The 27,490-nt window shown below is 46.5% G+C and overlaps 1 long non-coding RNA gene across 3 annotated transcripts in view; it reads right to left on the bottom strand.

Moving 5' to 3' along the window:
* The window catches only part of LOC119870710, a 35,423-nt gene extending 8,273 nt beyond the window's left edge, over window positions 1-27,150 (bottom strand). Inside the window, exons 1-6 of one of the 3 annotated variants that reach the window (XR_005353411.1) lie at window positions 26,719-27,150; window positions 25,220-25,428; window positions 24,437-24,542; window positions 23,128-23,302; window positions 4,755-5,010; window positions 4,268-4,662 (exon numbers count right to left, since the gene is read on the bottom strand). This is a non-coding gene — a long non-coding RNA (uncharacterized LOC119870710). Of the gene's footprint in view, window positions 1-4,267; window positions 4,663-4,754; window positions 5,011-23,127; window positions 23,303-24,436; window positions 24,543-25,219; window positions 25,429-26,718 lie in introns of those variants that run through there. The other 2 variants (XR_005353412.1, XR_005353413.1) reach the window with 2 other exon arrangements.
* Window positions 27,151-27,490: the final 340 nt, after the last annotated feature.

The following is a 27,490-nucleotide window of genomic DNA, read 5'->3' as shown; positions in this document are numbered from 1 at the left end:
GAGCTCTGAGGTCCCGGGGTGCAGAGTGAGCCAAGCACCAGGGTGAACAGGGTTGAGGGGCAGCCATTGTCCTTTGCTCACCAATTCAGCAGCCAAGGGTATGGCCAAGACCTTTCTGCTTCCAGCGCCCAGACCTGTCCCTGCACCTCTTCTTCTGATCCCTTCGTTCATAGCTTCCTGCCCCCAGCCCCACTTGCTGGCACAGTTGTCCTTGCCGCCAATCTAGGTGGCCAGGCCCACTCCCACTAGATGTCCAGGAGGAGTTGGAACTCCTGAGCTGGCCTAAGCTCAGAGGAGGTGGTTGTCCGGCCATTGTGGCAACTGCCCCCACTGTGGGCGGCGGCCCAGGTGTTTACACTCAGCTCCTCTGCAGGGTTTTACCTGACTGTTCCCTGATCATTTTGTTGTTGTTGTTGTTGTTGTTTTACTGCCTCTGAAATACCTAAAATCAAGATCCAGTCACCTGAGGACCCCTGGAAGATAAAGATTCTTCCAGAAGTCAGGCCCCAAGGGACTAAGCCTGGGTTAATGACGTGTGTGCCCACGGTAGGAAGTTACAGGATTCACGGCCTCCGATGACTCTCCCCTCCCCGTGTCTAGCACCTGGCGTCATCTCCTCCCACACGGATGCTGGCCTGGGCCACGTGACTGGCACGGGCCTGAAGCTGCCAGCACACGTGACCCAAGCCGAGGCTTGACAAGCACAGGTGCCTGGGTGCCTGCCCTGCGGGGAGGTCCCAGGCGCAGGGACTGGGGCTCCTGGCTGGGAGCCCACCGAGGACTGCCCGGCCAAGCCCAGAATGGCGAGCAGACACTGGTGGCCGTTGTAAGCTGGTGAGGTTTGAGCTTGGTTGTTATTCATTGATAGATGATTAAACACCGCCCTTGATCCGCAGAACCTTTTTTTTCAAGACGTGCCTTCCCGAGCACCCACTATGTACCAGACTCAGCGACACCACCATGAACATAGAACAGCGTCCCTCAAATAGCTCAAGGTCCCAGGGCGGAATAGATGATATCGTGGTCAGAGCACCAAGAAGGGGCTCTGGTGAAGGTGGTATCTCCTTTCTTTCTTACTTGAATTAAATTAATACTTTTTAAAAAAGACTTTGTTTATTCATGAGAGACGCACACACAGAGGCAGAGACACAGGCAGAGGGAGAAGCAGGCTCCCTGCGGGGAGCCCAATGTGGGACTCGATCCCAGGACACAGGGGTCACGCCCTGAGCTGAAGGCAGACGCTCAACCGCTAAGCCACCCAGATGCCCCAAATTAAATGAATACTTAAGCTTCTGTTGAGTGCCAGGTTCTATACCAGGCACAGCAGTGAACACAAGAAGCAAGACTCATGGCACTGGTGGCATTCAAGATAGACACTCTGTTTCCATGCTTGTCTTTGTCCTGGGAGGTGACACCTGCCCATCTTGCCCCGGTGCATATGTTGCCTACATGGGGGAGGTAGCAGAAGGAATAGCATTGCTTTCATAATAAATGCTTTAAAAAAAAAAAAAGATTTTATTTATTTATTCATGAGAGAGAGAGAGAGAAAGAAGGGGGGGGGCAGAAACACAGGCAGAGGGAGAAGCAGGCTCCATGCAGGGAGCCCAACGTAGGACTCGATCCTGGATCTCCAGGATCAGGCCCTGAGCCAAAGGCAGGTGCCAAACCGCTGAGCCACCCAGGGATCCCCAATAAATGCTTTTATGCAAGGTGACCATTCAATATTCTTTGTGTCCAAGTAATTTATTTTTCTCTAAGATTTTATTTATTTATTTGAGACAGAGAGCATGCAGGCAGGGAGGGGGAAGGGCAGAGGGGGTAGACAAGCCCCTCAGCAGGGAGCCCAATACAGAGCCCGATCCCAGGACCCTGAGATCGTGACCTGAGCTGAAACTAAGAGTTGGACACTAAACTGCCTGAGCCCCCCACGTGCCCGTGTATCCAAGTAATTTAAACAAAGAATAATTTCAGCAATGAGATAGTTGAGCTGTTGGCAGCAATGGCATCTCCACAGTTTTCCGTGGGATGGATGGCAGTGGTCATGGGTAGTGGGTACCAGTAACTCGTTTTCCTTCCCTCCTCTCGACCATCTGTTTGTGGGGGCTTGAGAAGGTGGAAGTTGGCAGGAGTTAGGCTTGGCCTCACCTCTCCTGACAGCGGCTGGGGGACAGCAGGACGGCTCTTTCGAGGGCATCCATGTAACTGTTCTGGAGAGCGGTTCTGTTGGAGGTTTTCCAGGCGGGGTCCTCTGGGAAGCATACTCCGAGATGGAGATGAGCTGCTGGAAGCTTGGTAGGGAGTATTCTCAGGATCGAAACCTGGGGCAGGAGAGGGCGGGTTTTGGCCAACCCCACTGGGGAGCTCAGAAGCTGGCCTGGCTTTTCAGAGTTCTCAGGCTGCACTGAGGGGCCAAGGCCTTTATGTTCTGGAGTCAACCGCTCGTGGGCTTGCCAGGAACTTGGGTTCTCTGGGGGTGCAGTAGCTGTTTCAGTCAACGTGATCCCTGAAGACGAATGACGGCTGAGGGCCATCTGCTGGCAATGCTGCTGGCATCTGACCAACAAGTCCTGTATTTCTAAACAGGACCTGGGTGGTGCATCCCAGCAGCTACCACGGAGGACGGGCAGGATCTGTCCTCGCAACAACAGGATCATCTGACTTTGCCAAACTCTGCCTTCGTTCCTTTTTGGGCACCAGTTCTTCCTTGTGTACTAGGTGACTGACTCGGTCTCCTCGAGTGCTCTTCCATCTGACCATTCCAGAACAGAGAGGATGGTGATGATAACGGAGGTGATGATGAAGAGGAGGAGATCTGATTTAACCATTCACTTAAAAAGGCTGGCGCTCTTCAAATGCACATAAGCGATGCTCCGCAATAGGTGCTGACCAAGAGACTGAGCAGATGAACATATTCTTGTTCAGTATCTGGCAGGGACATGCTAGCAGGCCAGGTTTCAGGTTGAGGAGCCCAGGCTGGCACCTCGGGGCTCATTGCCGTGCCCGGTCCTGGCCTTTTGGGTTATGTCATCAGTCAGGTAAGCGGGGGCAGGGAGCCAGCCTTCCCGTGGCTCATGGAAGGGACTGTGGGCCTTGATGCTTCCAGGGATCCATGCATAGAAGGCAGGAGCTAATTTAGTTCAAAAATGTTTTCAGATGCTGATCTCTGATCTCCACAAACCATAACTGCAGAGCAGTGTCATGCTTTTAAAGATTTTATTCATTTATTTTGAGCGAGAGAATGAGTGCAAGCAGGGGGCCGGGGGGCCGGATCAGGAGAAGGGACAAGCAGACTGTGCTGACCTCAGAGAGCAACTCAGAGCTGATCCCAGGACCCTGAGATCATAACCTGAGCTGAAACCAAGAGTCGGATGCTCAACCGACTTAGCCACCCAGATGCCCCAGAACAGTGTCATTTTATACCAGGCAAAATGATGCACTTGGCCCCTTGATCATCTACTGGGGCTAGTATATGTCCAAATTCATACAGCATACACTAAAATGATTCTCTCATGGGACACAAGACAGATATAGAAAGATTTTTCAAACTAGTCACTATAAAGAATCCTTTAAGCATCTCTTCATGACAGAAATTTTCTAACATGCACAAAACTAAAAAGATTAATATAGTGAATCCCCCATGTATCCATCACCCAGCTTCAATAATTAACAACATCTCACAAATCTATTTTCACCTATTCCTTTAATTTTTTTCTAAAGTGTTTTCAGGTGAATCCTAAACATCACGTTACATCACTGGTAGGTAATTATTTCAGTATGCCTCTCTACCTGATAAGGATGTTTGGTTTTTTAAGAGAAACTTTATGGCATTATCCTTAACTTAAAATTTGCAATAATTCTGTGACATCATGTGATATGCAAGCTTCTTTGTCTTAAAAATGTTCTCGTAAGTTGGCTTATACAAGTTGGCATCCACAAGATCCATGCATTGCATTTGATTTTTTAGTCTCTTAAATCCTTTTTATTCTTTTTAAAATAATGCCATTGATTTGACTTGATTGAAAATGAGTTATTTGTCCTGTAGAATGCTGCACAGTCTACATTTGGCTGACTGCTTCCACAGGGTGTCATTTAACCAGTTCCTCCTCCTACTGTTTCTCATGTACAACAATATTTACATCTTGAGTTATGATTAGATTCAGATTCAATTATTTTGGCAAGAATACTTGGGGATCCCTGGGTGGCTCAGCGGTTGAGCGCCTGCCTTTGGCCCAGGGCGTGATCCTGGAGACCCGGGATCGAGTCCCATGTTGGGCTCCCTTCGTGGAGCCTGCTTCTCCCTCTGCCTGTGTCTCCCTCTCTCTCTGTGTGTCTCTCATGAATAAATAAATAAAATCTTTAATCTGGTAGTGTGCCCTACCTGTTGCATCTTGTCACAAGGGACGTTACGCCTGACAATCCCACGTTTCCCAAAGCCTAAATTGTCCTAGGTCAGCAGATTCAGTGGGCCAGACTAATCACTGCATTAGAAAGCCTTTCATCTTTATGATGTTTTTTCTTTCCTAGGCATGCCATCCTTTCCTACCTTCAAAGGCTCACCTCATATTTGCAGCATCCATCAGTGAGTAGATCCATTATTTCAAGGTGGCAAAATGGTAATTATTTAAACTTCATTATCCTCTCTGAAATTTGGCTGGAATTCTTCTATTAAAACCAAACAAAAACAAAAGACCTTCCCTCATCACTTATCGGGCAGGATTCCATTTCAATGTCATGGTTACGTGTGTGATACTTACGGTTTGATTTATGTTTACCGAAGTACCCCTGAAGAAAAGCATGGCTTACACATCCAGAGCAGCAGAGCCTGGGGGGAGCCTGGCTGCTGCACTGTGTGCTTGATGCCAGTCTCTCCTTCCGTGTTCTTTCCAAGGTCAAGTTCTCCGTAGGTGCTTTTAGTCCCGCCTCACAGCACATCAGCTGGCCCCTTGCTCTAGCAGTCCTCTTCTTTTTACCTTTGTCTTTAAACTCTGTCTTATAGTTTTTATGCTCTGCCTGAAATATATACAGTAGTTTCCCTTATTTTGGGGAAAAAAAATCCTTCTCTTATGCTGTAATGCCTAACGTGAGTTCCTCCTGAGTGGGGCCTACCCATCTTTCCAGCTTCATTTCTGTTTGTCTCTTCTTATACCTCACGCCTTGACCAAACCATATCCTACTGCTTCCCAAGTGTGGCTTGGGCCTTCCTCCCATCACTCCTTTATTCACAGTTTCTTCTGTCAGAAACATCCTTCCCAGCATTTGTCAAACCTTCCTGTCCTCAGACACTTGGTTTAAATGCCACGTCTTCCTGAAACCATTCCTGATTATACTGCTAGAAGAAAAAGATCAAGACCCCAGTTGCCCACAGAAATGTGTACCTCTGTGGCTATAATCTATTAAATTTTGTTTTTTTGTTTTTTTGTTTTTTTGTTTTTTTTGGTTGTTGTTGTTGTTTAAATAGGCTCCACACCAAGCATGGAGCCCAATGCAGGGCTTGCACTCGCAACCCCGAGGTCAAGACCTGAGCTGATCAAGAGTCAGATGCCTAACTGACTGAGCCACCCAGACACCCTTCTATTAAACTTTTGAAGAGATCCACTAAAAAAAAAAAAAAAATGCAGAGAGACAATAGCAGACATACACAAAATTTAGTGAAATGGAAAATAAAAAATAAGGAACAAAGAGATGTAAGCACACTAACTACTCAGGTTACCAGAGTTGCTGTGACTGAGCCATGGATCTGAGATTCCCAAAAGCTTGAGAAAATGAGAGAAATGTCTAAGTTATGTGATTTTCAAATACTGGAAGGAATCTCTTCAGTTCCGTAGTGTTATAGGAAAGTTTTCTGAGCCCCAGTTTCTGAAATAAACTTTTCAGATGGGATTGTATGGGTGATACAGTGGATAGCATTTCACAGCAAGTGCAGAAATAAATTTCATGTGGCTATTTCTTACAGCTACGTTAGATAAAAGGTAATGCAATTAAAGATAATCTCATGATGAGCTAATCAAATTTAGTTCGAGTATCAAGGCTTCTGGCATTCTAATCTGATCAATGGAAATTCAGAATACTTCAAGAAATAAATGGAATGCGCATCCTACATAGACAATCATCTCTGTTTATCACTTTTCCAATCCAGCGATAAGAGCTGAGTCAACGATAGTTCAAATTGAACCTATTGATGAGAATCTACAATGCTTGATCTTATTTTGCTGCATGAGGATAGATGCATATAATTTGGAAACCAAGTAAGCAGATGGTAGGGTCGATAACCTTCCATGGGAATTGAGATGTTAATCTGTGTTCTCACTCAGATGGAAGGTCATTGCGTCTATAGTTAACCATAGAGAAAGCTAGGAGTTCCCTAAAAAGGCTGTTTTTGGTTGGCTCCTGAAACTGAACACAAGAATCTCTAGAAAACATTTTAGGGCCTAGACATTTTTCAGAATGGTTTTTAAAAATTATCCTAAAAAATAAATAAATAAATAAAAATTATCCTACAATAATACTATGACCTCAATAGCTTCCTTATAGAACTGGTTCTCTATGATATGGCTCCCGTCTGCCTCCACGGGAACGCCCCCACATAGCTTGATAAGGACACTTTCTTCAAGGAATTATTTCATGCCATCCAAATATTCAACATTGGATTTGGAGAGTATCTGACAAAGATACTTGCTTGCTTTACTTTATTTAAGACGTTTTTTTATCCTGGAAGATTTCAAACATACATAAAAGTAGAGCTTCAACAGTCATCTTAATTTGCTTGTTTTTATTTATAGCAGTAGCATACGTGATAGAAGAAAAAATCAAAGAGTACCAAAAGACATTATATAAAGTTGCCTTTACCTTCTACTCCAGGATAATCACTGTTAACCATTTCTTGAGTATCCTTCCAGAAATCTTCTGTGCATATAGGTATGCACATTTTGTCCTTGGTCGAGTGAGATCATACTGCATTTCTTAAATATATTTTTTCTTTTATACATACTGTTTTTCACCTTGCTGCTTTTTTTTTCAACCTAATAATATATGTTGGAGAGATTGCCACACTTCCAAGTATAAATCCACTTCATTCTTTTATTAATCATGAGAATCACTCTTATATACCTGAGGCTATTCATCTTTCTTTACATATGTTATCTCACCTAATCCTCACATCTCTGCCTACTATTATCCCATTTTACAGATGGAGAAGCTGAGGGATAGAGAAGTCAAGTAACCCACCTGATGTGACACAGCTGGTAAGGGTCAGAACCTTGTGTTCTTCGCTACCTCACTAGCCTGCCTCTGTGTGGTACAGTGTCATACACAGCTACACGCTATTCCATCATCGCATGGGCCAACCATCATCGCATGGGCCAACCATGCTTTCTGTGGCTGGGCGTTTAAGTTGTGCCCAATTTTGCTTGCTTTATAAGCAATGCTGCTCTGCCTTCCAATTAAACATGAAAATTTGAACACTTGTATTTTTTGCCTCTCCTTCCTGAAACCCAACTAAAGTGACAGTAAAAGTATATGTGCGCGCGCGCGCACACACACACACACACACAGACATGCACTCATATACGCACGCATACAGACAAGGAGAAAACCCACAAGGACAAAGATAACAGGGAAAGAAGATGAAAGTACCAACATTTTAGAAGCTGAAAAGTAGACAGATGACAGGTAACTAATGGCAGATCAGAGAAAGTTGAAACCTTTGTGGTAGTGGGTGAAGCCAAGAGGCGGGTCAGTTGGTGTTTCAGGATCTCAGAAAGCTCAGGCACCTGGAGCCTCTGAAAGAAGGAAGGTGTGGCTGAAAACGAGAGAACTGGTTAAAAATGTTTGAGATGAATCAAACTTTTAGACGATAATAAAGCAGAACAGGGAAGGATTTCATAAAGAAGACCCAACAGGCACAAACCATAAGGAAAAGACTGGTAAATCCAACCCCTGAAAGAACGTCTCTTCATCCAAAGACGCCCTGAAGAGAGTACAAGTGAAAACAACAGAGTGGAAAAAAAAAAAAAGAAAGAAAAAGAAAACAACGGAGTGGGAGAAAACGTTTGAAATATATGTAACAACAAAGTATTCAAAATACATAAAGGACTTCTAAAGCAATAAGAAAATAAGAAAAAGTACACATTTTAAAAATAAGTGAAACCCTCCAACGGGCTCTTCCAAAAAGAGAAAATCCAAATAGTTGATAAACATGTGAAAAGCTACCCAATATCATTTTTTCATCAAGAAAAATGCAAAGTAAAGCCATTATGATATAGTCTTATGTACTCGGCAGATTGGCAAAATTTGAGCAGTTCTTTTATTTTTTTCAAAGATTTTATTTATTTATTTGACAGAGAGAGAGAGTGTGCAAGAGCACGAGTGGGGGAGTGGCAGGCAGAGGGAGAATGTGGGGCTCCATCCAGGGACCTTGCGATCAGGGCTTGAGCCAAAGGCAGCCACTTAACCAATTGAACCACCCACACCTGAGCAGGAGTGCCTGACGGGGCCCTTGGAGAATGGTTTGGCATCATATGACAAAGTGCAAGGTCTGCATCCCCTATGATCTAGACGTTCTGCTACGAGCTCGACAACTACCATTCTGACACCAGTTCTGACGGGTGGGGTTTTTTTCCCCACACCAAGCAAATCTCCCACACCAGATCCCACAGGCCAAAGGCTCATTCCCACAGACTGCCTCCCTCCCTTCTGACACCAACAATCCAAGTTGTCACCTGTTCTTCTGGACAATGGGCTATAAATCAGAGGTTTCCATGACCCCCTCTTTGGGGTCATTAATTTGCTAGAGTAGCTCACGGAACTCACAGAAACATTTTACTCACTAGATTACCAGTTTATTATAAAAGGATATAACTCAGGAACAGCCAGATGGAAGAAATTCACAGGGCAAGGTACGGGGTAGGGGAGCAGAGCTTCATGCCCTCTGTAGGAGCACCTTGGTGTGGTCACCAACCCGGAAGAACCTCTCCTTTTGGGTTTTTATGGAGGCCTCATTACATGGGCATGATTGATGAAGTCTTGGTCATTGGTGATTGAATCAACCTCCAGCCCCTCTTCCGTCCCCAGAGGAGGGAAGGAGGGTAGGATGCACTGGCACTAGGTTGGTTCCCTTGGCAACCAGCCCCCATCCTTAGGTGACCCAGAGGCTTCCCAAATCACCTCATTAACATCACAAAAGACACCTTGATTGCTCTCACCCTTTAGGAAATCCCAAGGGTTTTCTGAGCTCTGTGCCGGCAACAGAATGAAGACTAAACATATTTCTTATTATAAGTCACGGTATCACAACACCTTAGAGAAACCTGCGCGAACATGCACCAGGACACCAAGCAGGCTCAGAGCCTCATTTCACAAAACAGCCTCAAAGTAGAAACAATCCAAATGTCCATTAACAATAGAATAGGTAAGTGGCTTCTGGCATAGGCGCGCTGGTTCTGTGGGATCCTGTACCACAGTGAAAATAAATATACACTTCATACAGTAATACAGATGAAGTTCAAAAAAAGTTGAATGACAGAAGCAAGATGCAAAAATTGCAAAATGGAGTCATTTACATAATCTTTAAAAAGATCTAAGAGCTGAAAAATGTTAATTCTAATTATTTATCTAGTCAAGCACGACACAAAATCCCAAAGTCCATCAAGAAAAGGAGTGTAGGCCAAGCTGCAAGCTACATCCCATGGCCCACCCCCAGGTCTTTGTGAAGCCCGGGCCCAGGAGCTGTGGCCCTCTCCTTCAAGGCCAGCTCTTGCTAACCTGGCTGCCTGCTAGGCCTGCCCCTCAGAGCCCTCCTTAGCTCTTTGCTGCCTGCCCCAGCTGGCTGCTCAGTTGGCTTCCTTTGCCCAAACCCCCGCCCAAAGGTGTGTGAACACAGCAGCCCTGACTGCCCGCCTGGGGTCAAGATGGTGGGCCCCTGGCTCAGACTTGGGGTTCTCATCACATAAAGGCTTTGTGATCTTGAGCAAGTTACTTAACCTTTTGGCGCTTTCCTCTCTCACCCCCAGAACGAGCCTATTAATGGAACCCACTTCATAATTAATGGTCATCATGAGAAATAAATGAGGTAAACCAATTAGCATGCCCGGACAGCCTAAGTACCTAAGAAATAGTCGATATTATCATTACCCGCAGAAGTACAAGTGACATCAGTGGCGTAAGTCCCCAGGGTTGGAGGTTTCTTGCAGGGCACGTTTCTCCACAGCCTCTGGGTCTCGTCCATCATGGCCACTCCTCCCCCATCCCCGCCAGTCCTTTCCCATAGGCCGCACTTCTCCATTTTGGAACTGCCTTTGCCCCTACCCCCTGACTCCCTTGTGTACTTCCTCAAGCAGAGTAGCTGCCCCCGAGGCCTCAGTCAGCTCCCAGCCTGTGTCCACACAGCCAATGGCACCCTCTTCCGCCCTGAACATAAGGCCATCCACCTCAGGTGACCACCAACCGCAGGGGCCGCTAATCTCTGGCCTCCCTGGCTCCCCTGAGCAGGAGGGAATTCGCTTTCCCACAGAAATGAATGAGGCCAGTGCCCTTCAGATGGAGAAGCCACTACAGTCTGTCACCTCAGGTTTTAAACAGCAAGTGTTCCTTCTGTCTTATGAGTACGTGCAGCCATCTTTCCTGTTTGATTGCGTCGCTGTCTTCCCAGCTGAACGGAGGGTAGGGAGCCTGGGCTTCTCCTGCCGCACAGCTGGGCTCTCCCGCAGCCCAGTGTCAGGTGGACGCGGCCTATGGAATAATCCAAAGTTGGTCAGGTTGGAGAACCACTATCCATGCAATCCTCGCCCCTGCTCCTTGAAGGTACGCTGTGATCTCTTCTCAGGAGGGACATTAAAATTGGAAGAAGAGCAAAGAGTTCTCATTACAGGCCCCGGGAGCCCTGATGTGGCCCTCTGGTTGGCCACCGAGGTTAAAAGGCCAAACCGGAGGCTGGTCTGCATGTTGTTCTTGGGGGGTCCCCCATTCCCCAAGAAAAGTAGAAAAAAAAGAGACCTAAAGCCTTGGAGATAAGAAAATTCGTTTTGTAAAAGAGCAAGCCTTGAGGCAGAAAATTTGCTTCATTTTTTAAAAGAAGATTTTGTATTTATTTATTATTTATTTATTTATTTATTTATTTATTTATTTATTTATTTATTCATAAGAGACACAGAGAGAGAGAGAGGCAGAGACAAAGGCAGAGGGAGAAATGGGATCCCTGCAGGGGAGCCTCACGTGGGACTTGATCCCAGGTTTCCAGAGTCACGCCCTGGGCTGAAGGCAACGCTAAACTGCTGAGCCACCCGGGCTGCCTGAATTTTTTTTTTTTTTTGAATATTTGCTTTAAAAGCCGATTATGCCTCATCTTCACAGACAGGTATACTGCAGGATCCACAACATTCAGGAGTAAATTATGGGGATCCCTGGGTGGCGCAGCGGTTTGGCGCCTGCCTTCGGCCTAGGGCGCGATCCTGGAGACCCGGGATCGAATCCCACATCGGGCTCCCAGTGCATGGAGCCTGCTTCTCCCTCTGCCTGTGTCTCTGCCTCTCTCTCTCTCTCTCTCTGTGACTATCATAAATAAATAAAAATTAAAAAAAAAAAAAGGAGTAAATTATGTCCTGTTACTACATTTTTTATCCAAATCAAACATAGCTCTGAGCCTCCACGTGACAAAGAGGAGCAAAAAATCCACTATCAGGTTGTGAGTCCCCCTCCGTTTCCCTAGGATGCTGTGAGACTGTCCAGAAAACGGAGGGGAAGGCCTTTGGTTTTTAGGTCATCCTGAATGATGCTGGGGGGTCCCCCCACATAACTGTGCCAGCTGCGGGCCTGGCAGCTGGTGGACGGCCATGTTCTTCTTCCTGAGCAAACCTTGGACACAGAGATCTTTCGCTTCATGGCTTTGGGTTTGGCTGTCTGGTTATCCCATCAGAAGTTCTGCTATTGACAGGGTGCTGCAAAGAGAGTGAGGGGAGGAGAAACCCACCCACTCAGCCCTGCGAGATCTGACCCCTGTCTCAGCGGCGACACCACTCCTCATTTTTCTCAACCCCCCTGGCCTCTTGGTAGCCTGAGCAATGGAGATTTGACTATAGAAAAGCAGAAGGTAATTGGTGGAAGCAGATCCAGGGGTGGTGTGAGCAAGGGGACTCGGGCCAAGGGCCACAGGCAGCCTCTGGAAGCAGGAGAAGGCCAAGAAACATCCCTCTGGAGGCTCCAGAAGGAACACAGCCCCGTCAACACCTTGATTTTTGCCCAGCAGGACCCATTTCAGACTTTGGACCTCCAGAACTGTGAGATAAATTTGTGTTACTTTATATTATTTTATTTTGAGCATAGTTGACACATAATATTACCTTAGTTTCAGGTGTACAGCAGAGCGATTCAAATTCTCTACGTGTTACCCTATGCGCGCCACAAGTGTAGCCCACCTGTCGCCATACAATGCTATTAAAATGCCATTGACTATATTCCCTACTCTGTACCTTTTATTCCTGTGACTTATTCATTCCCTAACTGGAAGCCTGGATCTCCCACTCCCCTTCACACATTTTGCCTATCCCCTCCTTCCCTCTGGCAACCATCAGCTTATTCTCTCTATTTATATGTATGATTCCGCTTTTTGTTTGTTTCTTCTTCTTTTTTTTTTTTTAGGTTCCACATATGAGTGAAACCATGTGGTATTTGTTTTTCTCAGTCGGACTTATCTCACTTAGCATAATACCCTCTAGGTCCATCCATGTTGTCACAAATGGCAAGATCTCATACTTTTATTATGGTCGCATAATATTCCATTGGGTGTGAGGGGTGTGGGGCATGAGTGTACATATATACTCATCTTCCTTTTCTGTTTATCTATTGTCCATCAACAGCAACACCCGAGTTGCTTCCATATCTGGCTATTGTAAACACTGCTGCAATAAACACGGGGGTGCGTATATCGTTTCAAGTTCATGTTTTTGTTTTCTTGAGGTAAATTTGTGCCATTTTAAGCCTCCAAGTTTGTGCACATTTGTTATCGTGGCAACAAGAAATGGGTGCAGCTCCTTTCCTCCGTGGACAATTGAGCTCTTTGGTCCAGAATTTTGAAAATTAAATTTTAACAGAGTGAGAGAAACCCAGCCCTCCAGGATGCTAAGAATGGGCTGGTGGTCTGCTTAGAAGGGGGATGGGGAAAAAAAAGATCTTCATTTCTTTCACATGAGGTCACAGCAGTTGATTTCTCAATCACGTGATCCTGTCCCTTAGGAACAGGAACATTTGAAGTCTTAGTCTTGGGGGGTTCTCCCCCAACAAACCTGGAACTGGCCAGCTGAAGCAGTGCCTCCATTAAGCTTGGGGCCACACAGGTCTGTAACCAATGCTCGAATGACCCACCCTTGGCTGGGTGGGCCTCGGTCACCTGGACAGGCATAAAGCCTGCTGACCACTGCTTCCCGAAGAGGAGCTCTGTTGATGACCTTAGAAGGGTTACCCTAGGAGAGACAACAATGCTGAGGCATTGGAGACTCAGCAAGAGAGTGAGTCTGGGCAGAGTGGAACTGATTGTGGGCACGGCAGGGAGGAGGGGTGAGCTTTAGTCCATCCACACGGGCTGTTACTTTGGCTGGTGTGTGGACAGGGCTCCCCCTCCATACTCCCATGTTGCAGAAATTGGGCCTTGGATAAGAATTCCACTTCTTGCTGAGTGAAGTAAGTCAGTCGGGGAAGGACAAACATTATATGTTCTCATTCATGTGGGGAATATAAATAATAGTGAAAGGGAATATAAGGGAAGGGAGAAGAAATGTGTGGGAAATATCAGAAAGGGAGACAGAACGTAAAGACTGCTAACTCTGGGAAACGAACTAGGGGTGGTGGAAGGGGAGGAGGGCGGGGGGTGGGAGTGAATGGGTGACGGGCACTGGGGGTTATTCTGTATGTTGGTAAATTGAACACCAATAAAAAATAAATTAAAAAAAAAGAAAAAAAGAATTCCACTTCTTTTGGGGGGGGGATCTATATCCTGTATGTTAACCATGCTTTGTTTTGCCTTCTTAAGATAATATTATATATTTCTAATGTGAATGAAAGAAATCTATCCTCTTTACTTTTCATATAAAAACTTTAAGTCATTTGGTTAAAGGCAAGTGTATCCATTTCTCATTGCTGCTGTAACAAATGACCACAAACTTAGAGGTTTAAAACAACACAAATGTATTATCTTACAGTTCTGGAGATCAGATATCCGAAACAGGTCTCAGTGGGCTAAAATCAGGGTGTTGACAGTTCCTTCTGGAGACTTGGAGTGAATCTGTTTCTTTTCCCTTTTTTCATTTTCTGGAGGCTGGCCACATTTCTTGGCTCTTGGCCCTTCCTCCATCTTCAAAGGCAGCGATGTCATCACTCCTATCTCTACTTTTCATCACCCCATCTCCCCAGCCTCTGAATCCCTTGCTTCCCTCTTTCATTTCTAAGGAACTTTGGGATTACTGAGTCCACCTGGATAATTCAGAATGACATCCTATGTCCAGATCCTTAACTTAATCACATCTGCATAGTCATTTTTCCATGAGAAGTAACACAGGTTGCAGAGATTGGGATGTGGGCATCTTTGGGGGCCATTATTCTGTCCAACATAGCAAGGAAATTTCCTAAGATATTTTAAAACCTAGCTATAAAACACCTGTTCATGGAATCTTCTTGAGGGAGCCTTGTGTGTTTCCACAGGTGCCTGGTGTATAGTAGTGACTATTTGCTTCTTTCTTCCACAGCTGTCTGTGTCCATTTGTTCACTCATGAGTCCTTCCTTCCCAATAGACAGTCCTTAGAAGCAGCCGCTGGCCATGATCTTATTGCAAAGTTTCTAACACTCCTCACAAAGGGCCTCCAAGGACCTAAGGATGAATAGATCCTTGACTAGCCTCCACCCTCCCTCTCCCAGGGTCTGAGGATCAGCTGATCAGTCCATTACCAGAAAGAAAACATCCTTGTTTCTAGCCAATCAGAAGCACACATGCTTCCAGAAGATGGGCCCAAACATTGCCTGACTTCTCCCTCAGTGTCGCTCTACACTGAGCTTCCCTCCGTGTGCTCTTGACAGGGCCCCTCCTTTCTCTGCTCCCTGTCCTTTTCTCCTTCCTCCCCAGGATCCTGGCTCCAGCCTGGCAGGAGTCCACAGGATCCTCCCTCCTAGCAGGAGTCCACGGGATCGTGAGGAACATTAATCCTGCAGCATCCAGGAAGGCAAAGCTAGGTCTCTCCTGTTGCCCTCTGTAGCACAAGTCATAAAACTCTCAGCTTCTTCAGAGCAGGACATGAACTGTCAAGACAAGCCCTTCTCACCAGAATTGACCACCAATGTATATTATCATATTTCCTATGTCTGCCTAGCTCATCTGTCTTTCCAAGACCCTCTCCCCACAGGGCAGAAGGAAGGAAGGCTTTAAGGGGGAGAGAAAATTTCATTCTCCCATGAACCAATAAGCAATTGAATGAATAATTGAATGGATGAAAGCATGAATGAATGATCCAATGTCTTTAACCTCCTCCTATCTTATACCTCTTAAAACACTGGCAATTATCGCCTAAAGAATTTGCCTTTACTGCAGAGGTCAACCAGTACCTACCCCTGCTTGCTCATCTCTCCCTCGTCTAGTGTATACCATCCTTCTGCTCTGACTTTGGCCTCTCAGTACACTGAGAACCATGCTTGACTGTGAGAGCAGTCCATCTTCTCTTTAGGAATGCTGGAAACTGTGAAATTCCATAAATGTCAAGTTGGAAGGTCATTTCATAATTTATGCTCCAGACATCTCAGTATATTTCCTCAACTCTAATTGTCAAGGGCTGCACAACTGCTTCTGCCAAAATCTCTTCATTACCACACCAGTCATATTTCTGAATATTCATTTAAATGCATAAAGCATGCTAGCACCTCCCTGCATAAAATTGCATAAAATGATGTGTAATAACTATCAGTTAGCCAGGCTAGCACGTGCTATAATGTCAAACCTGTGCCAGGGATATTCTCCTGTGATCTTTCAGGGAGTTTCTAGGTGTCTGAGCAAAACTTTTTATTTATTTATTTTTATTTATTTTTTTATTTTTTAAAGATTTTATTTATTTATTCATGAGAGACACAGAGAGAAAGAGAGAGAGGCAGAGACACAGGCAGAGGGAGAAGCAGGCTCCACGCAGGGAGCCCGACGTGGGACTCAATCCCGGGTCTCCAGGATCAGGCCCCGGGCTGAAGGCAGAGCTAAACCGCTGAGCCACCCAGGCCCCCCAGAGCAAAACTTTTTAAAGAGTTTCATCTGGGATCCCTGGGTGGCATCTCAAGGGGGATTTTTTTTTTTCCAGGGAGGATTTAATTGGATAGTTAAAAGTTGTGTCCTAGGAGAGCAGGGTTCCCTCTCCTGAAAATCAGTTGGAGAAGGCGATTTCTAGTCTGGAATGTTTTATTAGAGGTCCTTGGGCATAGGTAGAAACAGGGAAAAGTCGTCCCTGTGAGCATCTTCTGCTAGGACTGTGGATTTTCCACTCTAGACTGAAACTGTAAGTGGGAGTGGTTTTATCAACTACCAATTTATTTGAATATCAAGCTCTGAAGACTTGGAAATCAATTATATTGGCTGTGGCGATTAAGGTGTGTCAAGTCGATTGTGGCATATAACGACTACTTGTGAAGCTTGCTGTCACAACCCCTTTATCACAAATGATACCCTCATTAATAACCAAACTCATAACCAGGTCTGCCTAATGGCCAGTCCGCTGAAGTCAGCCCAGTCAGCACCCATCCCTCCAGCTAATGCATCTCTCTCACAGTTCTCTTTAGTTTTCCTACATTTGTCTCCAGACTCTGACAGCTTTTCATTCATCATTATGACTTAGAAAGGGAAATGTGATGCATAAAATATAAAATTGGCAACAACGTCAGAAAAGTCACCACTTAAGAAATGAAGCATGATGTTCCACTCGGTGCTGACAAATGTTAACAACAGGCTTAAACTTCTGACAAGGCCAGAAACAGAGATGGTTTGCATGACATCAGCAGGATTTCAATTCCAAAGGATCAAGAAGGAGGTCAACTCAGCTCGGGTACCCGTGAAAACATCAAAAATACTTTCAAAAGTGGAGGCACAACCTTTGAGATCAGACCTATCCTATAGAACTTTCTGAGATGCTGGATATGTTCTGAATCTGTGCTGTCCATTATGGCAGCCACTAGTCACATACGGCTACTGAGCACTTGAAATGTGGTTAATACCACTGAGCAAATGAATTTTTAATTTTATTTAATTTTAAATAATTTAGATTTTAATTAGCCATGGCTCAGATCTAATTCAGGGAGCCCTCATAGGGGAGAGGTGTGCACACTTGGTCTGAGAGAATGGGAGTTACATCACACTTTCTGGAATCCTAACCATTTACGTATGGCCAGGCCGCAGGCTTATATGGCATGTGTGCCATATAAAACAGGCTAACTGGCATGTGTGCTGGAGGCTATCTTACCTGTATCAGGTGCATCTTGTTTCCACTTTTTGGCTAAATGTAATATGTTATGAATGCTTTTATACAAGTTCTTGAGTGGAAACTTAGTGGAGTTAATGGGTTTAACAGTTTGAGAAATGAGTGCACTCAAGGAAGGAATGCATCTTTGTATTCCCAGGATCAAAAATGCAGTAGGAGAAATGTAGTAAGTCATCAACTTCTTGCTCACAATTGGCATCCCATCAATTTCCCTGCATTTTGGAATTGGGAGGGAGATTTGCTATCAGCTGGCCTGTGCTCTTGACCAGGTGAGCTTCCAGGCTATGGTTGTGAGGTGATCATTTCCACTTCACATTTCTCCTTCTTGTTCACTTGGTGCCACGAGAGCCTCTGCCAAAATCCACATCCATGAGCTCTCTGGGTTTCCCATGATTTACTAGCATAATAGTAACCCTATAAAGTGGAAAATGGGGAAATGTGGTTGGCTTGTCGACACCCATTCCTAGTGCTCATGCTGAGGGCAAGAAATGGACTGCTTCGTGACACGTTGTCATCTTTAGCCAGGAATCAATAGTTATTTGTCTATACACTCCCCTTTCCCCTTTTACTTAAACCATGACCTCCAATTTGTCACTGGGAGTTGTCCCTTCTCTCCCATGAGCCTGGCTCCTCGGGTCACCCCTGCAATGGCTCCCAGCCCCCAGAACATGGTTCTTCTGAGCTGGGAGGCCTGTGGGCTCTCGCTCTTGTGTGTTCTCTGGGTTTCACATCTCCAGGCTTATTTTTCTTTTCCACTTCCCAGTAGAAAGATCATTTTCTGTGATACAGAAACAAAAGCATTATTGACTAGTTCTGAGTATCTCTGTGTTCCTTCTAGCAGGTACTGACACCACACTCCCCCCTCCGGCTTGTGAGTCATCTTCCTCGTTCCTTGGCTCTGATAGATCAACAAAGCCCTGTGAGTTGACCACACATTTTTCATAAGCTCCAATCACCATCGTCTTTGGAACTTCCTGACATGTTTTTTTTTTTTTTTTCCCTCACATGGTTCTTTAAAGGCCCAGGTTCCTCTTGGATGGTTTGCCATAGGGAAGTCACGCAAAGACCATTTGCCTGTGGGCGCAGTCTTAGAACTATTCCTGCATGGGCGGGGGGACGCCCCCTTGTTTCTCTTTTCAGCGGGTCCTGGGACTGGCCAGCTGCTCTTCGTAGCTGCCCCATCAGATCTTAGCCAGACTCCCGGCTCTCACTCAGGCACCTCAGGGAGGGACGCCACTGGACATCTTTCTTGTCTCCTCCAACTTTAAGGTTAGAAATATTTTCGAAGTCATCCAAGGCAATTTAGTGTTGGCAAGGGCAGGAAAACAGTCAGAGGAGAGGATTAAAAATAACAGAAAAATAGGGGATCCCTGGGTGGCTCAGTGGTTTAGCACCTGCCTTCGGCCCAGGGTGTGATCCTGAAGTCCCAGGATCGAGTACTGCATCAGGCTCCCTGCATGGAGCCTGCTTCTCCCTCTGCCTGTGTCTCTGCCTCTTTCTGAGTCTCTCATGAATAAATAAATAAAATCTTTTAAAAAAATAACAGAAAAATGATAAGAAAATTGTAACATCTGTGGTCTCTCATCCCTGGAGCCTGTTTGCTCTTTCGCAGCCCTTCATGGGATCAGAAGTCAGCCCTCCCCAACTCTCCCATCCCCACATCCAACTGGGAGATACTCGTTGGTTTTCCTGTCTTCCTTCTCCTTATCTATACCTTCCTGCCTTAACTGAAAGATGCAAAGGTCAGACTATGTGGTCTACAAATCAGAATTCCTCTCGAAATCTAATTACTTCTCTTTTCACCTAGTGTAGTTACCTTAATCCATGCTCCTCCTCCCCTCTGTGCGTGGGCAACTCATCTGACGGGTGCTGAGCAGCCGTACAGATTTTTGTAGATGCCACCCCTCATCAGGATCATGTGAAATGCTCTTAGTACTCAGTATAACTCTGAATGTGTATAAAATACACGGTCCATTCTTATTCACAGTAGTTTTGATCCATAAGGTCACCATGAGGACTGAATTGGTGAATCCTGAACCACTGCTCCTGGGGAAAATACAGGGTTAGTTTCCTTCGAGTTCTGATCACATTTTCTTTCACCCACTGGTCAGGACATAACCTTTCTTTATGTTTGTTTGTTTTTAAAGACACCTTATCGAATATACGTTGTTAATTAATTACACTGAACCCACGACAGTAGCATTATAACTCATGCCTGAAAGAAGCTTTTCTAGCACACATATTTTCCCCACGAGGCATAGCCCAGCCTTCTTGCACTTAGGAACACCAGGCAGCGCTTCAGCACTATATTCGGGGACATTTTAAATGGTGAAATCAACAAAATCACAAAAACACAAGAAATATGACACTAAATAGATGGTGGAAAGGACACACGTTTACAGTGTAGTGGCCAAAACAAGGAGGTAGAGCATTGCCTTGTTCACCCTCAGCTGGGTACCACATCGAGGGGTTCCAAGTTTTGACCACTCTGCACATCTCGGCAATTGACCGCAAAAGCACAAGTATTGATTTTGGGGTTATAAATAAATTTTAGTGAGTAGGTGAATTCACAAATATGGAATCCATGAATAAAGAAGATCAACTCTATACATATAAGCACATTCATTTATACACACACACACATATATACACATTCGTATATACACCCACACACACACACGTATATACACATACATAACTCCCAGGGCAGATCTCATTTGTCTGTTTTGTACCTACATGGCACAGGCCATAATATGAGTCAGGAGTTATGTTATCTGGTTCACTGGTGTACACACCAACCCTTAACCAAGGTCTGGCATGTTGACCAATCAGGTCAAGCACGTACTCACAGATACAACAGTCCATCCGTCATCTACTCCAGGAACATAGTCCATAACAATTAGATGTGATCTTATAAAAGCTACCAAGGCCATTTTAAAGTTGCTTATCATATCTTCACCTTCATTAGATCCATAATAATAATTATTATTGGGGATCCCTGGGTGGCTCAGTGGTTTAGCACCTGCCTTTGGCCCAGGGCGTGATCCTGGAGCCTCGGGATCGATTCCCGTGTCGGGCTGCTTGGAGCCTGCTTCTCCCTCTGCCTGTGTTTTGCTTCTCTATATATATATCTCTCATGAATAAATAAATAAAATCTTTAAAAAATTATTATTATTATTACATTGATGTAGCTCTTTAAGGATCAAAACATACATGCATGTGGTTTCTGAACCTATAATGTCTATTGATGTAGGTAGATTGTTGATTCAACCATCACCTGGAATCACCGTGGAGTATTTGTCACTTGGATAAAGTGATGAACAGGATAGCCCATTGGTCGGGTTCTGTGTAGTTTGACTCGCTGGTAACGTGGTTCTGGCTCTACGGCCATTTGGATGTCAGGGGCCCAAAGAGGGGAGATGAGTTCACAAATGCATTTGTTAAGGAGCTCAAGATTATTTGGAGGTGAGAAAGTAGGCATGTGTCCATCTAGTGGTCAAAAGCAATATATTGGAATGTTGAAATGGGTCTGGACCATTAGGTGTTTGTCTCTACAGAGGCACAGAGCCTTTCCTAGCACCTTCCGAGAGCATCGGTCTGCCGGCGCCTGGGGCCTGGACTTCCAGCCTCCAGAGCCGGGAGGATCACCAATACACGATTCCTCACAGAGTTCCAGGGGGGCTGGTGGTGAGAGTTTATCTGAGCAGTTAATTTCCTGAAATTCTAACCCTCTAAGGTTGTAACAAGCTGCCTCTAAAGAAGAGGGATGAGAGGACTGAGGTCATTTGTGCTCAGAGCACATTGGGCAACAGGTGAGCTAGGAAGAATTTCAACACTTCGGACCTCCTTCCAGGGCCAGCCTGGCGGAGTCCGGGACAGACGAGGCTCTTCTCTCTGGACGGCTGAGGGCCAGCGTTGAAGCCTGGGATGCAAGCTCATCTGTCTGCCTCTGTGTTCATGAGGACAACATCCATTTGATCTGCCCCTGCCTGATCCTGCATGGAAATTTCCAGAACGTGTGCCTTGTTCTGTCCTCTCCTTGGGCACCGGGACTCCACCCCAGGGTCTGAGGCCCTCTCTGCTCCCCCTTAGTCCGAGGTGCGTGGAGCTCAAGCCCTTAGGCCTTGCCCTGCTGACATCCACGTGTGCCACCGCGGCCTGTCCGGATCCGGGAAGGGCCCATCATCCCGGGGACACAGAGCCTAGGAGAGGCCAACGCCAGACTCCTTAGGCCCAAGGGACTCCCTTGGCAGCACAAAGCTTGCAACTGAAAACGGCCCCGCTAGGTGGAGCCCTGCTGAAGGCTGGGCCCCGACTCCCGGCTGCACCTGCAGGTGGGGAGCCTGCCCGGGTTTAGGACTGGGCTGTCCTTTCCCTCCAGCTGTGGCTCAGTCCTTGGGTTGGGGGTTGGCTGGAGCTTCTGGGCGCTTCCGTCCTTAGTGGCCTCACCCAGGAGCTCCCCGCCCGCCCAGGAAGGGCTTGGGGTCAACACAGCAACGCACAGGGTCAGGAGGAAACAAGCCGGGTCAGCCCGGAGGCCGGCCTGGAGGCGGCGGCAGGCAGGGAAGACCTCCCCGCACCCCCTCCTGGCCCTGTGTCTGTGAACAGCCTTCTGGAATGCTCGGAGCGACAGCTGAGAGGACGCAAGGGACTGACGCGACGGACTCGGGCGCCCTTCTAGTTGGACAAGAAAAAGGACCTGTATATGCTTCTCTCATAAACCACTGTGATCTGTGCCCGTGGGAGCGGAGCCCGGCCACAGGCAAGAAGGCAGGGGCTACACAGCGCAAGACTGAGGGGAGCTCGGCTGCTGCCACCACTGTGCCCCCCGAGAGGGGCTTCCCCCCTGCTGGCACTGCCAGGGGGACTTCGCCTCTTCTAAGTGACCGAGGTTCTTTTGAACACCAGCTTCACGACACCCTCCCAGTCCTCAATTTCCCCCAACTAGTGAGTTGGGAAAATGAGCCTTTTCCTTGTGGTATCGCCCTGAGGCTTGGAAATAAAGCATGGACCTTTCTAGCAAAGGGCCTGGCATATAGCAAGTCCTCGATGAATAGCTCTCTCCTTCCCTTCCTGCTGCCCTTCTCAAAAATTAGGAGGAGAGGGGCCCTATAAACCCAAGGGATGGATATAATTATACACGAATCACCAAAATAAAGCTGCTGAACACCTTAGTATAGGCTTTTGACACAGGAGCAACCAGAGCAAACGCCACTCTCCCCACCTTCACCAGACTCAAAGCTGGATTATTGATTTATAAGCGTTGGGAAGGGGGGACAGGGCTCCCTGCTGCCCTCTGATTTGCCAGCTGAATGACTCTGAGGAAGCACCCAAAAAGACCCAGCCAGGTGTGCTGACATCTCCCCAGTGATCTGGGCACCAGAGCCTCAGTGGCAGCTGCACACGCTGAGCCGTCCCGTCCCCAGGACCCTCCCGTGGATGGACCTGCACAGCTTTCCTTCCCCTCCCCGAATTTCTTTCTTTCCTCTCCAATCAAAGTTACAGGCCCCCATCTTTCTTCCCCTTTTTTCCTTCATCAGAAACTTAATCTTGAGAAAAAACTGATTATTAGCAACTTGAAGTCAACAGACATTTGGGAAGTGCTCTCTCTGTAGACAAGATTTTTCCTCATTCACTCACCGCCAGGAAGGTGGTGGAGGTGTTTTAGAAGCAGGGATCTTCTGGTGTCCCTGAGATCACCCCCAAGGACGCCTCTGCTCTTCATTCTATCTAGGTTATTAGAAATGTATCTCCAAAGGCCCTGCTCAGTAACCGGTGGAGGTCTGTAATAGTTGAGTACTTTCTCCTGGAATTCCTGAAAAATAGCAGCAAATATCCATAAACAAACATTAGAAATTCAATGCAAAATGCTAGGCATTTGGCGAATTTTAAAACATTGTTTACCAATTTCTTTCTTCTTTGCCAATTGTTAGAGTTGCCAAGTGGTTCTTTACGATTTGGCGTGGGCCCACCTCTCAGATTATGACCTGGCTCAAGGAAAACGTGATCTGAATTCAAACGAGCCCAATATATATTCGTGCTTGCTTAAAAACCCAGATTTACCCTACTCGTTTGTCAAATACGTAAGGAAAGGGTAGCCTTAGGATGTGGGATACGCGCTTGGCTTTGACAGCTGGGAGGCAACAACAGGAATGGCAAATATGGAGCTCCGTTTGCCAGCATTCTCTGCTCCCTCTTCCAGAGCTGGGGTTGCTCATCAATCTCAGCCTTTGTTCTCACGGGCAGGGACAAAGCCTCACAATCCTTCTCAGTGCAACTGTGTGAGAGTGGGCACTGAGACCAATCTCTCATGAGAGTTTAACGTGGGTGCCCAGTGGGAAGGCCAGAGCCACCTACCAATTGTTAAATTCTTAAAGACAATGGAGAATAGGTATTTCCAATGAGGCAATTGGTTGCCCCTAAGATTCCTCCCAATGCCACTGTTGGCTGATGCCTAAAATTCTGTCATTAGACCATCCATCCCTAGAGTCCTTGATGCCTACAGGGCAGACACTCTACTGAGTCCACTGCATATGCTTACTCGTTTAATTTTCATAATCTGCTACTATCCCCATTTTATAGATCAAAAACAAAAACAAAAACAAAAACAAAAACAAAACAAAGCTCGGAGATTGAATTGCCCAAGATCAGACAGCCAGTAAGGGGCAGAGCCAGGATTATCAAAATTAGATCTATTTTACTCCCCTCCTCAAGACCTTTGCTCTCTGCACCGTGTCCCACAGCCTTCCACAGCCTTCGGTGGGTGAGGATGTGAGGAGGAGCCCGGGGTGGGGAGTGGGGAGCCTGGGAGACAGAAGATTTAACTCCTGAGGGAGAAGACAGAAGGGAGCTGCAGGTTTCCCAGTGCTGAGGAAATTCCTCAGGCTGGCCTTGGGTTGAAATAAGAGAAACTGAGTAGGAGTTGACATTTCCCCCAGAATCCACGTACCTGCATCCCGAGGATTCAGCAAGTCATCTTCCCTTTGTGCTGCCAGGAAGAGAAGCAGCTGCAAGTGTGACCAAGTAACCGGAGAACCGTAGCATCAACGCTGGTGCTGTGATTACAAAATGATGTACTGTTATGCTCTCTGAAGGAGTGAATGTTATCTTGAGGGAACAGAAGCTTCCAGAATACCGTACCTGCTCCGGCAGTGGCCTCCTGCGCTTCACAGCCAGAGTGGATTCTTTTTTTTTAACAACTCCCCTATCATAGCACACAGTTAGTTTGAGTAATATCATGAAATTAAAGAAAAATCCAGGCGCCTGGGTCGCTCGGTTGGTTAAGCATCTGCCTTTGGCTCAGGTCATGATCCCAGGGCCCTGAGATCAAGTCCCGCATCGGGCTGCCTGCTCAGCGGGAGTCTGCTTCTTCCTCTACCTGCCCCCCCTGCTCAGGATCTCTCTCTCTCTCTCTCTCTCTCTGTCTCTCTGTCACTCTATCTCTCTCTCTCTCTCTCAAATAAATAAAGATTTTAAAATCCTTAAAATAAATAAATAAGAAATAAAAGAAAAATCCGTAATGGCAGGGAAAGAAATGCAGAGAGTGAAATATTCCTTTTATTATACTTCACGTACATAATCATGGCAATTAAATACATACCTGAATCGGTTAGTAAATGAATAGTACGTTACTCAAAAAGGGGGAGGATGTAAATACTTTTAAATTAGTCTTTTTTTTTTAAAGAAAAGAGAGAGCTTTGTGCCTCTATGTTGGTAACAAATAGAACATTACCTTTTTTTTTGTCCTTAAGACTTCTGCAGATTTGTCAGTGATTTCATCACAATTGATCTCGAATAGTCACATTCAATAGGCGCCATAGCCAGATTTGTCAGCGTGTCTCCTAGTTCATTGAGGAATATTTTTTATTCATTTTAATTTCTAGAGTTTTCTCTCTTCTTAAAATTGAAGTATAGTTGATAGACTGTGATGTTTACTTTTACCTGTAACAAGAGACATGCAAGCCGTTAATGAAAGCCTGAAGCATAAGGATAAATTTGGCAGAGACCCATACCAATCCCACGTCACAGCAGATTCCAGAAAGGGCAATGTAGTTCACATCTTTGTTTCTTCAGAACTGATTCTAGCAGCTTCCAAATGTCCTCACAGCTGAAAATTTTTCACTAAAAAAACTTCCCCAGCACATTTATCATAGATTTCTATTGTATTTGGTTCTCAAGTCTCACATGTGAAAAATCAGAGAGAGTGTCTGAATGACAGCAAACAGGGACTTCTCTGAGCCACCACGTTCTTGTCCAGTTCCCAGAGTAAGTGACTCGGGCTTCAAACACTGCCCTGGTCATTTTACCCGGCAACGTCCGACTGGCACCTTTGCTTGTTTCTCCTAACATTTCTTTCTGACATTTGAGTCTTTTTTCTATTTCCCCAGTTTGATTGTTTTGTAGAAGTGGTAGTCCTCACCACAGTTCCTTTGGAGTCATTTTAAAGTGTCGTGTGCCTTGCTCGAGGTGGATGCTGCCCATTTGTAAATACTTTTGTGTGGCTCCATGCAACAACAGGCTGCAAGTCCCTCACGGTTGTGCCTCCGTCCCCAGGGGCTCCCAATGTCTGCTTCTCACGTACTACTTGGAAACAAAGGCATGTGCCAAGTTAACTTCCATGTGCAATACAGTATTTTTTTTTTTTTTAAGGATAAAGAATAAGAATGTGCTAATTTAGGCTTAAGACTATTCAGGACAGGACACTGTATCACTGATGGTACTTAGAACGGCCAGTGAGTGGGGAGAGTGAAAATTTGCCCAACTTTTGGATGGTTCGACTACTGCTTTAAGACTTTCTGCAGGGCGCCTGGGTGGCTCAGTTGGTTAAGTGTCTGTCTTCGTCTCAGGTCATGATCTCAGGGTTGTGAGATGGAGCCCTGTGTGGGGCTCCCCGCTCAGCAGGGAGTCTGCTTCTCCCTCTGCCCTTCACCCCTGCTCATGATCTCTCTCTCTCTGTCTCAAATAGCTAAGTAAAACCTTTAAAAAATAATTCTCTGCAGACAATGCCCCCTCCGTCTTATTCCTGCGCCAGGCAGAGTGCTCCCACGGCCCACCTTTTAACCCACAACCTTTACATAGAGACTTCACTGGGATTCAGACCTCAGGAACCTCCCCTTCTGCCCCTGCAACCCCACAGCAACTTGCTGGCAAGCTGGTCTCGTTAAACAGGATTAAACATTTAAAAACAGAAATCTCACAGGTTGGCTCCCATTCAAGCTGCAGCCCCCTTACCTGGGAAGGGGCCCTCGGACATTGGGGTCAGCTCCCTCCCTGTAGGGTCAGGGCCAGCAGGTGGCAGGGAGGATAGGGCTCCCTCTGGGCCTTCCCTCTGGCTCCCTGCCCGCTCTCTTCTCCCCGGCACCTGCAAAGTGGGGCTCTGGTCTCCTTCCGGCCCATGATTAGCTCTGGGATTCCAGGCAGACGTGGAACTGAGTCTTGGCTAAGGCTCCTTCTGCTGTCCTCGGGGGCTGGCTATGAGGTCACATGGCCTTGGCCCCCCCGCCCGGGGCTCTTGCTCCGGGCAGCGCCTCTCCCGGACTGTTCCTTGTACACCTTCCCAGGGGCACTGCTGACTCCTCGGACTGTCACTTTTTTCTGTTTGTCATCTTCAGAAATGCTGGTCTCTGGAGACTTCCAGATGGTTCCTCTAGCCATCAGGGCCGGATTTCCTGGGCAGTGCCCTGCTCTGCAGATGCTCTCACTTGCCATGGCACTGCCCTCAGATGTGCAGCATGGTCTCTAAGAGACGCTGCCAGCCTGTCCTGAGCCCATGCTGTGCTCCCTCCGGGCCTCACACCAACGTGTGGGGGAAGGTAAGGATGGGGTGGCTATTCCCATTTCACAGATGGGGACGCTGAGGTGCTGAGGCTTGAGATGCACGACCGTGGCAGGGCCTGCAGCTGCCCTTAGGGTCAGGACTGGGACAAAAGCATTCCCACCCCAATGGTGTATTCACCCCTCCAACCCCACTCAAAGGAGCTGAGCTCAGGCTTGGCCCAGGGCC

Source organism: Canis lupus, chromosome 1 (assembly GCF_011100685.1).
Source record: "Canis lupus familiaris isolate Mischka breed German Shepherd chromosome 1, alternate assembly UU_Cfam_GSD_1.0, whole genome shotgun sequence".
NCBI classification, from domain to species: domain Eukaryota; kingdom Metazoa; phylum Chordata; class Mammalia; order Carnivora; family Canidae; genus Canis; species Canis lupus.
Note: the sequence above shows the minus strand (reverse complement) of the source record. Positions and strands in the feature narration are given on the sequence as shown.